Source organism: Olea europaea, chromosome 7, assembly GCF_002742605.1.
Source record: "Olea europaea var. sylvestris chromosome 7, O_europaea_v1, whole genome shotgun sequence".
In the NCBI taxonomy this organism is placed as follows: domain Eukaryota; kingdom Viridiplantae; phylum Streptophyta; class Magnoliopsida; order Lamiales; family Oleaceae; genus Olea; species Olea europaea.
In genome coordinates this window covers 1,592,075-1,604,807 of record NC_036243.1, presented here as the reverse complement: position 1 = coordinate 1,604,807, position 12,733 = coordinate 1,592,075, and the positions used below count along the sequence as shown (strand labels likewise).

The 12,733-nt window shown below is 34.1% G+C and overlaps 1 long non-coding RNA gene across 1 annotated transcript; it reads left to right on the top strand.

Annotated features, from left to right (window-relative positions):
- The first annotated feature begins 8,408 nt into the window (after nt 1–8,408).
- LOC111397654 lies at nt 8,409–10,089 on the top strand. The gene is made up of 3 exons (XR_002703298.1): nt 8,409–8,763; nt 9,023–9,107; nt 9,947–10,089. It is a non-coding gene; the product is annotated as an uncharacterized LOC111397654 (long non-coding RNA).
- The last annotated feature ends 2,644 nt before the right edge of the window (nt 10,090–12,733 follow it).

Genomic DNA, 12,733 nt, shown 5'->3' with positions numbered 1-12,733 from the left:
AGAGCTTCCTCAATTGCTCAAAGAACAAGATGACTTGCTCATATGGAACCCCTTCTGGTTAGAAATATATACCTTCTAATTGAATAAAACTTGAGATTTTCTCTTTTGCTCTGTTCATTGATATCCAATTTAGTACTGCCAATGCACATTTCTCCTCATCTTTTACTTTTCCTAGACACTGAAGTCATTTTTCTACTTATATCCGAAATATGCATTCCCTATATAAATTGGATGCATTCACATTAAAGATAAGAATGCATTACTTGCTCGAATAAGCCAATAATAATAATAATAAAAAAAGATATGGAATTCCCACAAGAGAACACACTCACTAAATTCAACAAAATCTCTATATATCTCACAAACTAAAAAAATAATAATAATAATAATAATAAATAAAAAAATAGTAAAGAATTTTATTAGTCATTTGAGTGGCCGCGGTACTAAATTCAACAAAATCTCTATATGTAACACCCTGAAAATTAAATACCTAATTTTGGAGATAGTATCATTTAACATTTTCTTTAAATCATAAATGCGGAAGCGACACACACACACACACACACTCTCTCTCTCTCTCTCTCTCTCTTAATAATATATAAGACGATTAAATTAAAACTTAATTTTTTTTCAAAGTGAAATCAAATCTAAACTATATTGGTACTAAATCCGTAACACCACAAGCAGTCATCTTGAATTATCCTGCCTTCATAATCTGAAAATGGGGAGGGATAACGTGGGACGAGCTAATGCTCAATAAGCAATTCCCATGCATCTAATGTATCCTGATGATATGCATATGTATTACTTTAAAACGAAAGGCATTTTTCAATGTGTATCCCCGTTCTTTCATTTCTTTAAAAATATTAATATCGTGAGCTCATTTGATATATCGCCTATTGTTAATCAGAATGCAATGGGCCATGTTATTTGGAACCCGATCGAATTCTACCGATAGTACCACAAAGCGGTTGACATTAACATTAATATTGAACATTCATCATTGAGCATTGGTCGGGTGCACTGATCTTTCACGCCCCATTTTTCACTCACACCTTCATGGCATAGACTTGCATCTCATGACAAAAATATTTGGGATACATATCTTTAAACGTTCATTGAGTCATGATATTTGGAAACATTTTATTCGTTGAAACTTTATGTATGCTTATGGATATATTAACGTGCATAAGTGTGCATGAGTATGCATGAAACATTCATGACATAAAAACGTAATAATTAAACATCATGTTTGTTGGAGATCCTACTATGATTGAGGATATCACTCTTCAATCAAAGTATTCCCATAGCATGACAAAGGCAGTCACGTAATTATAGGAGATTTATTTGTATAGTTTCCATTTCACTGTTCAATCATTGCTTGTATTCCATTTTCACAATTTGTAAAATCTGTATATAAAGCAATGCATGTTATTGCTGAATGCAAGGTGAATTTTAATCATTCTTATGGTATCAGAGCTTAATTGGTCTAGCAGACCATCGATCCTCCTTTTTCTTCTCATGGCTTCTGAATCATCTTCCATCCTTCTTTCCTTTAATACTTTAATCCACATGATCGCCATTAAACTTTCCTCTTCAAATTATCTTCTTTGGAAAAGCCAACTCCCCCATCTTCTTGAGAGTAAAAAATTATTAGGACATGTTGATGGCATCATTGCGCAGTCCCTAAAACTTGACACTGCCACTGGCATGGAAAGTTATTGACCAGCGTCTTCTCAGTCTAGTACTTTCCTTTCTCACCAAGGAAGCTATGGCTGAGGTGGTTGGCCTCTCCACCGCACAAGACGTATGGCTCGCACTGGAAAATACTTTCAGTCATTGCTCTAAGGCCCGAGAATTACGCCTCAAAGATGACTTACAATTAATGAAACGTGACAACAGATTAGTTGTCAAATATGCTCATGCTTTCAAAGCACTCTGTGACCAACTACATGCAATTGTTCGTCCAGTTGATGGTACCAACAAGGTACACTGGTTCCTCCGTGGGCTCAGTAGTGATTTCTCAAGCTTTTCCACAACACAATTGGCCCAAACCCCTCTCTCCTCATTTCCATATTTAGTCTCCAAAGTAGAGAGTTTTGAAATTTTTTAGAAATCCCTTGATTCATCTCTTTCCCCTGTTGTAGCCTTCACTGTCACCAAAAATTCCACCCATCGTGGTAGTTCTTCTCGCAACTATCAGGGTCACTTCAATGGGCATGGCGACAGTCCATCTAGTCATGGACATGGACGTTCCAACTTAGGCCAATGGCGTCGTCCCTCGTGATGCTAGATTTGCAAGATGGATGGCCACTTTACTAATCGATGCCTTAAGTGTTATGATTGAAATGAATTCCCTGCTCATATTGCTGAAGCTTTTACGAGCTTGTGCTCTCTGAATGAAGATTTGGGCCCTGAATGAAGATTTGGATATAGGGGCCTAGGCCCATATGACCATGGATCATTCTAAATTGGATCAATGCACAAATTACATGGGTAAGGATTGTATGGTTGTTGGAAATGGTGCTTCACTACCTATTACCCATATCGGCAAAATTTTCCCTACCCTAAATTTCATCTTCTCGATGTCCTAGTTGTACCTTGCCTTACAAAAATTTTACTTTCCATCAGTAAATTAACATCCGATTTTCCTTTATTTGTCTATTTTACTAATAACCTATTCACTGTGCAGAATCGCAAAACAGGAAGGGTGGTGGCAACCGGCAAGCGTGATGGAGGCTTGTATGTGCTTGAGCGAAGCAATTCTACATTTATTTTGCATATATTTCTATCCTTGAAAATAAATCACTTCATGCATCATATAATTTATATCATGCACGCCTTGGACATCTTAATCATTCTGCCATTTCTCTATTGAATAAAAAGGGCTAGCTTTATCTTACATCTACGTTGCCTTCTCCAACCTTATGTAGCCCATGTCAAATTGCCAAAATTCATCGCTTGCCTTACTCTTGAAATTAACATAGGTCTTCTAAAATATTTGATCTTATCCATTGCGACATTTGGGGTCTCTCTCCCGTCCAACCTAATTCGAGGTTTGTCTATTATGTTCTTTTCATTGATGACTATTCTTGTTTCACGTGGCTCTATCCCTTGAAATTGAAATTCGACTTTTATTATGTTTTTATTCAATTTCAAAAATTTGTGGAAAATCAATACTCTACTCGTATTGAAATTATCCAAAGTGACAGTGGTGCTGAATTTACCAGTAATTTCTTCTAAGATCATCTTCAATCTTGTGGCATTCACTATCAGCTCTCTTGTCCATACAAATTTGCCCAAAATGGTTTCGCAGAAAGAAAACACCGCCACATAACTGAGACGGGATTAGCGTTTCTTTTTCATTTCCACATTTTCCTCATTTTTGGGTTGACGTGTTTAGCACTGTAGCTTACATCATCAACCACTTTCCTACCCCACTTCTTGGAGGTAAATCACCTTTTGAGATTTTGTATAGTAACCCTCCAAACTATGAAAAACTTTTATCATTTTGGTTGTCGTGTGTATCATTGCTTACGTGATTATATGTCTAACAAATTCTCTCCTCACAACACCTCGTTTATTTTTCTGGGTTATAGTTCCTCTTACAAAGGGTTTTGCTACCTCGATGCTTCCACATCTAGGCTCTATATCACTCTCCACGCTCAATTTGATGAAACTTATTTTCCTTCCATTGCTACATCTCAAGCTCAACCTATATACTCCCTTAACTTTTCCCATTTTCTCGAACCTAGCCTCATCCATACAGATGTGCCTTCCCCATCCTCTAATACTAGTTACCCAAAGTTCACTCAATCTCGATCCAATCCATGTATTATGTGTATTAATCAAGTTAATGAGTTTTTGTAGGTCCCTCTTCCTAGCACTCGGTTTCGAGCTCATCTTCTCTTGAACCCAGTACAGATCCTACACTTACAGCAATGGTCCCGTTGACCACTTACCCTATGCTTACGAGAGTGAAAGCTGGCATTTTCTGGACTTGTCATCCGGTAAATCTTAGTTTCTTGAGCACTTCAGTTCTTCTTCCTGCTCTCCTTGCGTTGATTAAGCCTAAAGGTTTCAAATCTGCTAATAAAAATCCTGCTTGGCTTGCAACCATGGATGAAGAAATTCATGCACTACAGAAAAATCACACATAGGTTTTGGTACCTCGCCTTGCCGACACCAACATTGTAGGCTCCAAATGGGTGTTTCGGACTAAGTACTTGCTTGATGGTTCTGTTGAGCGCCTCAAAGCTCGTCTTGTTGCCAAAGGTTATACACAGGTCCCTGGTCTTGACTATACTGATACTTTTAGTCATGTAATAAAGGCTACTACTATTTGAGTTGTGCTTTCTCTTGCCGTCACACAAAAATGGCTCTTTATCAATTTGATGTAAAAAATGCATTCCTCAATGTTATTCTAACTGAACAGGTTTATATGGAACAACCTCTAGAATATATTGATGTTTGCTTTCCAAACCAAGCCCCCGGGGCTTGGTTTCAGCTCCTCATCTCTTTTCTCATTCACCTTGGGTTCTCTTGTAACTGTGCTGACACATATCTATTTGTCTATCATTATAAGTCCAGTATTATCTATTTACTCCTTTATGTTGATGATATAATCATTATAGGCAACAATACTTCACTTCTTACCCACTTCACTCGTCAACTCAACTTTGAGTTTGCCACTAGGGACTTGGGCTCTCTAAACTATTTTCTTGGTCTTGAAGCCACCCAAACTTCCGATGGTCTCTTCATCAGTTAGCTTAAATATGCACGGGACATTCTTACTCGAGCCTAGTTACTTGATAGTAAGCATGTTCACACACCCAAGGTTATTTCTCATCATCCGTCCATCGATGGCTTTCTGTTCTCTGACCCCACTCTCTATAGATCCCTCGTTGAAGCACTTTAGTACTTGACCATCACAATGTCCGACATTGTTCATGCTGTCAGCTCTGTTAGCCAGTTTCTACACACTCCCACCAATGATCACTTTCTGGCTGCTAATCGCATCCTTCGTTATGTTAAAGGCACCATTCACTTTGGCCTACCTTTTCGCCCTTCCTCTTTTCATCGCTAATTCTGATGCTGATTGGACAGGCTGCCCTAACACTCATCGTTCGACCTCGGATCATTCTATTTATCTCAGAGAAATTTAGTTTCACGAAGAGCTAAAAAAAAAATTAACTGACTGTCTCTCGTTCCAACTGCAAATCTGAGTATCGTGCACTTGCCTTCACTACCGGTGAACTCATTTATCTCACACATTTCTTGAATGATCTTAAGGTACCCATACCTCAGCATCCCATTCTCTTGTGTGACAACAAAAGTGCAATCTTCTTAAGGTACAATCAGGTTTCACACAAGCAGGCTAAGCATGTTGAATTGGACTACTTTCATCGTGAACTTGTTGTCATTGGAAAACTTCGAACCCAATATGTCCCATCTCATCTACAGATTGCTGATATTTTTACCAAGAGTGTTCCTCGACCTCTATTTGAGCTCTTTGGTTCCAAGCTTCACGTCGGATCCAATCCGATGCTTAGCTTGCGGGGGTTGCTGGAGATCTTTTAAGGATATAATCCCACATCGAGTAAAGATGATAACATAGACCAGCTTATAAGGACTTGGATTATTCCTCTTAACAAGGTTGACCTTTTAAGATGGAACCCCAAATCTTAACATCTTCCCATAGCATGCCAAAGGCAATCACGTAATCATACGAGATTTACTTTTATAGTTTCCATTTCACTGTTCAGTCATTGCTTGTATTGCATGTTACCACTGAATGCAAGGTAGATTTTAAGCATTCTTAATGTTAATATAATAGCAAATTTATATAACACATTCATACATTTAATAATGTCACGTGTCATGAAGACAAGGAGAGGTTTACTTACCTTAAAAATTTAATTTTTTATATGACAAGTGGAGATGTTCCAAGCCGCCCACAAATTCAATGTGCCAAGAGTCCTAAGTCATAACCATTAATTTTAAACTTTCACATACTAAATATTTATTCTAATTTAAACTACTTTAATACAGTTAGACCTAGCTATTACACTTTATATATTAATGTTTATCAGGCTGCTCTTATTGTAAACACACATAAAACTAAGAGAAATTAATATGAAATGATAAAACACCAGTATTGCCTTAATGGTATAAAATTTGTATTAATGCGCAAAAAAAAAAAAAAAAAATGGGAAGCCAGATCACAGAATTTGGAATTACAATAACATTTGGCACCATTTTTCTTTTGAAGTTACAAACAATTAAATCATATCAACCCATGGTCATGTATACGTAGCTAAATTATTTTGAAATAATAGACAATGCATAAACTCAAATGAATGGAGGGCATATTTGGTAAATTTTATAAAAGTTTACTCATAAGTATTAAAAACTAATAATGTTGACAAGCCCACGCATGAGCCAAGAGATTCTATTTGACATATTTTAAAATGAAGTTGGTATAAATCAAAGTGTGATAACAATACAGCGACTACTAATTTATAACACGCACAGCGTTATAGCCATTGTTATCTAGATTACGATTAAAGAAAAGGTAAAGGGATGAAAGCATAAAAATATATAGACACACATGCATACAGACATTTTATATACATGTGTGAGTGAAATCTATAACATACCACCATACACATGATATGATAAAAGATGCCATGATCTCATTACGTCATTAAACATAAATAGAATCACAAGACGATATTAAAAAAAAAAGAGTAATCACCCTAGTACATTGGGAACAAGAGGCTAATGACTTTATAAGCGCAGAATAAGGAAGAAGCATTCCTTCGATGTTGCACGTTATTTTCCTTGGGACATAAAGAATGAATTTTCTTTTATAAGCAAGAAGATAAGTAATTAGGTAAAAATCTTGGTTTCTAAGTTTATAATAGATAATTAGCATAATTTGTGCTAATTAACTAAATAGCAAATTCATTAAGTTGACTCGTGGGTTGGTTCCATTCCCTCTAAATGTCCAAATATAAATCCAATCAAAATAGCTAGAATCAATTTTAAATTTAAGAAAAGATAAATGTTGCTAAGGTCAAGCCTATGTGTTCAATTTATTTATTTGCAATCTATACCATTATAAGCTGATTATGAAACAATTATCATTCAAAACATAATTATGTTTACTTGAATTATAAGCATATTATAATTAATTTTAATTGACAAGTCAATCATCTAAGACATTCAACATACATTCCATTGCAAAATATAAGGTTAGGGCTACAGCAAAAGTGGATTTTTACATCATGAATTTACGGCATGTCGTGAAAGAAGACTATTTACAGCATGCGTTATATGTATGCCGTAAATAATAAAAAATTTGACGTATTTATGGCGTGCATTTGTGCACGTTGTAAAATGTGAATATTTATGTCATTCTTTTAGGGCATGCCGTGTTTGTTAAAAAAAAAAAAGTGAACTTATTATGGTGTGCATATTGCATGCTGTAAGTACATCGACTTATTACGGTACCCTTTTTTCCCTCTTTTCTTTATCTTTTTTAGGATTTGGGTTCTCTTCCCGCTCTGCTACTTCTACCCTATGTCTCCCCACCCACGTAATTTCTCCCAATGCCCTTCTAAGATCTCGATTCTTGACTTTGGTTTTCACTTTGTAATTTTAGGGGGACGTATTTAATCGAGACTTTTAAAGACTTTTAGAGATTTAAAAAGTTTGAGTGTATTCAATTGAAACTTTTAGAGACTCTCTAAAAGTTTGGGTGTATTCAATAGAGACTTTTATAGACTTTTAAAAAGTCTCCAAAAGTTACGGGGTATTCAATTGAAACTTTTTAGAAGTCTCTACAAGTTTTGAGGTATTCAATTTGGAGGGACTTTCAGGAAATTTAAAATTTCTTGGACTTTCAGAGACTTTTTAATAGAAAATATAAATAGGATTTTTCTCCCAAAATCTCTCATCCATAGAGAGATTTCTAAAAAGAGTATGCTATTCTTATTTCCCTCTAGGTTTTTCCTCTATCTCTTCCAATTAGGTATTTCTTTGAATCTTTGCTATGAGTTTTCTTCAAATCAGGTTATGGTAAATTTTCACTAGTTGATCTCTATCTCTCCCTCTAATTTCAAAGATTCGTTTTTGTGAATGTTGTGAATTCTCATAAATATTCTTCGATATCTCACATTTAACACTGCGAAAAGCATATTTCCTTAAAAAAAAATAATAATAAATAAATAAAATTCCTCAAAAGTCTTTAGTAAAAGTCTCCACAAATCCAGAAAAAACTTTTACTAATTCCTACCAAATCCATAAAAATTACTTAAAATTTGACAAAGTCCACAAAAGTCACCCACTTAAAAAAGTCTCCAAAAGTCTTTAAAAATCCCAATTGAATACAACCGCCCTTGGTAACACAGTTGGTGGATTCCAAGAGGAAATACTCTTAGGGTTTTAATGATTAATGAAACTGAATTTGGGTTTTGTAATCTTTGAGTGTTAAATTGGGACCTCCCGGATTCATGAAGGCATTAGGTTCGGGGTAGGGTTGACCTACCTGTTTCCCAATGTATACTTCTCTTTTAATACGCGCCATCTGCGTTTTGTGGAAGGTCGGAATTTTTTTCGTGGTTTTGGTTATTTTTTTTTTTATTTTAATATTGTAATATTTTGTTGCTTTGTCTTTGATGAACTTTCAACTGGCGAAACAAGATGATTATTTTGATTATTACGAAAATAGTAGTCAGCATGAGAGCAAAGATAGCCAAGGTATGCTCTTTGTTTGTTCCAAACCATAATTTTCATTAGTTTCTCATATTATTTTTGAGTTGAATTTCTATAATCTACATTAAATTTTGATAAATGCCGGACTTTTAGTAAACTTTACACTGTCTTTCCTAGTCACTTATCCACTGGTCCACAAAGTATTTGGTTAAGTTTTAGCTATTTCAATGAATGTTTTTGTGAAATTCGACAAGTATGTAGCATTTGGTGATTTTTGCATGTTGGCTTTCTGTATTTTAAGTAGGTGACAAGTATCTTGCTTTGATGCTCAAATTTTCCTTGAAGAACTATTCGTTGTTGACGGATCCACAAGGTCAAGCCATAGCAATGTAAGGATTTTTCTTTTAGATATTAGTTGTTTCCCAGCTTTCTTTTAATGGGTGCATTTTATCTGAGTTTTTATAGACATGTAAGATATATTTTTTCTTTTCTTATTTATATATTTGATTGTTTGCAGTGCAATAAATATGATTTTTTTGACGATGCGAATCCGCTCTTAGCCAAATGATGTTAAAAGCATAGGATAATATTTGGTTTGATTCCTAACTTGAATTATGGTGGAATCAATGGATTTTTCCCTTTCTTTTATCATCCTCTTGTTTTAACCTTTTGAACAAGATTTTTTTACTTATTTTTGGACTCCAACAAATGAAGAGTTATTCCAAATAAATGTAGGATCTGCCATACTTGAAGCCTTCATCTAATTTATAGTGTTCTGAGGAGAAAAGCTTTTAGGTTTATGCACTAAGTATATGATCATTTAGAGTGGGTGAAGTGTACAAAGTATGCAAATAAAGTTAAATATTGTTGGATTCCTTCAAGCATCTTGGATTTTCTTTCTTTAACTTATTGGATTATTGTCTTCCTTCACTTTTTATGTACTATGAAGAATTGTTGTTCAATTGAGGTGTTGATTTTAAAGAGATTGTGACCTTCAAGCTAGCCAAATCTGAAGGATTATCCTTAACAAGTGTAGTCTAGGATTTAGAATAAATAACTGTAATTTTTAATTATTGACAAATATTTAAAAATTTTATTTGATCTACAAGTAAATCTTAATGCCTCTTTTTTTTTTTCACTAACATTTTCATCACACAAGAAGTTGCTAATTAATTATCTACCATTATGAAATTCAGATTTCCTTCTTTTTGTTTATTCTTCTATGCAGGACAATTACGTGTTTGAAGTCCCAGATAGTTAAAAATTGAAGATTATGACAAGAAATTCAGGTTTCTGTATTTACATTATGAGCATGTTTGAGCCACATTATAATGAGAATGAGAATGAGAAATAGAGCCGTTATGGGCCCCACACCAGAGATAGAAATTCAAAAATTGTGGCTTGATGTGATGGATAACGGTCATATTTTTCATTTTAATGAGGTAAAAATGAGGCTCAAACAGGGGCTATATAATTTGATGTATTTGGTGCATATAGTTTCTATTTTTGCTGACTTTTGTCATTTAATTTTATATTAGAATATCCTTTTTTTTTTTTTAACATTTAAGTCACGTGGTCCATTAATCATTCTTGTGATTCATTTGAGCTTCTCAAACCCATATGCAGATTATATTTTTCTCTTTTACATTCTTCCGCTTCTTTTGGATTTGTTTGAAGGATATAGTCATGAAATATTATCTACAAGGCATACTTGTTCTGTGCAACTGCTTTTTTAAGTATGTAAGTATTTGTGTGTGTTCTTTAGAATATTATTTTATAGTTTGTCTTAGTCTATAATTAAGAGATGTGTAAGATGTATAGGTGATGACTTTCAATGCTATTGCTATGCTGGTTCAAGATTTTGATGCAATCGTGAACAAGTTAATTGAGATTATTTTTTGCTTCTGTTATTTATGTTAATTATGTCAACAATGCAAGAAGTTCAATGTACAAAAGTTCATTCATTTTTTACTGTGTTGTATAATCGTTACTAGAATCAAAAGAAATAAATTATTTTTGAATCAAAATTAGAATTCTGACAATGAATATAAGTTATCAATTTTTCTTTCTTCAAACACTTTACTTGAGGAAATTCTCTTTTAATTGGAACATAATTTATGGTTTTGAATATATCATTTTGTGCCTTGAACATTCTATGCTATTACATAGTCAACTACACTATAGCATGTGCCTTGCTCATGCATCTCACTAGTATATGATATATGTTTGGATTAATTTTTTCATCTAAGTTTAGAATAATTAATTAGCTTAATATTGTTTATCATGCTAGCTTGTACTCAAAAATATTTTAATTTTCATCCGAGTTGAGTTGGAATTGGATTTGTGTAATTATTATAGGTGCTGGTAATCAAATAAATAAATAGATTTTTAAAAATTAATTAATATTTACGACTAACAGGGTCATCTTTCACGACGTGCGACTGGACACCGTTAAAAGAAAAAACTCACATTTACGAAGTGCAGGCGCATGCCATTAAAAGTAAAGCGCGCACGCCGTAAAAAATTGTATAACTAATAACGGCGTTCGTAAAAGATGTACATTGCACGCCATAAAAAGTGGACGCTTTTTACGGTATTGCTTATACAGCATGCAGTCACATTGCGTGCCGTAAAAAGTAGACACTTTTTACCGCATTGATTTATACGGGTGCGTCTGCACGCCATAAAAACAATCCTTTTTGTTGTAGTGTAGCTGCAACCCGATGACAAATTTAATGATTCTATAGTCAATATAACATAAATTTAACTAATTAAGATATGGAATTCGCAATTTAAGTACATAATACGTTCCTCTATATTGTTCTTCACTATAGTATTAAAAAGAAGCAAATTTTACAAAATCTGCGAGTATAAAAATCAAAATCCACCTAAAATAATTAAGATCCAATGTGATAATACAATAATCTCAAAATTGCTACAATTAAGAAATAATCACCGACCTAACCAAGTGTTAATGGTCCATAAACCATCATTCTAATTGATTATAAATCTCGTAAATTCACAGTGAAAAAACACGCATTTGAAGATTATATTTGTGAATAATCAAGGGCCGCAGTTGATGAAAGTGAAACAATAAACACAAATTTGATGGAATTTTGAAGTAAACAACAAAATTTGTTGGTGCCCACTACGTGAGAACAGGCAAAATGAAAATCACTACCGTTTCTAACTCTCGAATTGTGCAAAAAATTACTCAAGAAACAAATTCTATAGTTTTTTACGAGATGAACCCCAAACTTAGAAGAAAGAATTTTCAAATCTAGAAAGAAGAAAGAGAAAAATCAAGGTAAGGAATGACAAGAAACGAATATTCTAAAAACCAAAAGGAACAGTTTATGATATTTCCAACCGTCCCCCGACTCAAAAAACTAATGGCTAAGCTGATAAAAAAACCTGGCTTGTGAATAGTATATGACATCCGCCTCTTTTACTTTTAGTTAGAAGAAGTTGATTATATATAATATACGTCTTTTTGTACGATCAGATCAGATCGTAGGATTGTGTACATTTGAACTTCTAAAAATAGAAGCTTATGTAAAATAACAAAGTGAATATCCATTAGTCATTCTCCTTTACAAGAATCAAAGAAGGGAAAATGAGAGGAATTTTATGTTTCGCAATGCCTCATGCGATCAACCTACTATTAATTTGAGAAGAGACTTGCCCTCTTTTTGATCATTAAGCAACTTCCATGTATTGAAACATTTAATCGAACTATTCGATAAACCATACAACCCTTTAATCGTTGCATCTATATTATACTATCAATCAAGATTTGTCATTATTTTTTTTTCTCGAATTGCAATGATTAGATCTAAATGTCACTGTACTCTTATTGACGACTCTCATGGTTGATATGAAAAATTTCCTTGACACCTCTAAATTTTGCCCTCCGGGGCACATTCCAACTGGCTAAGGATGAAGTTCTTCAAGGCGGACAATTTAGAGGTCGCGGTTCGATTTATGGGGCTTTTGGAAGGCAAAACTTTCTTCT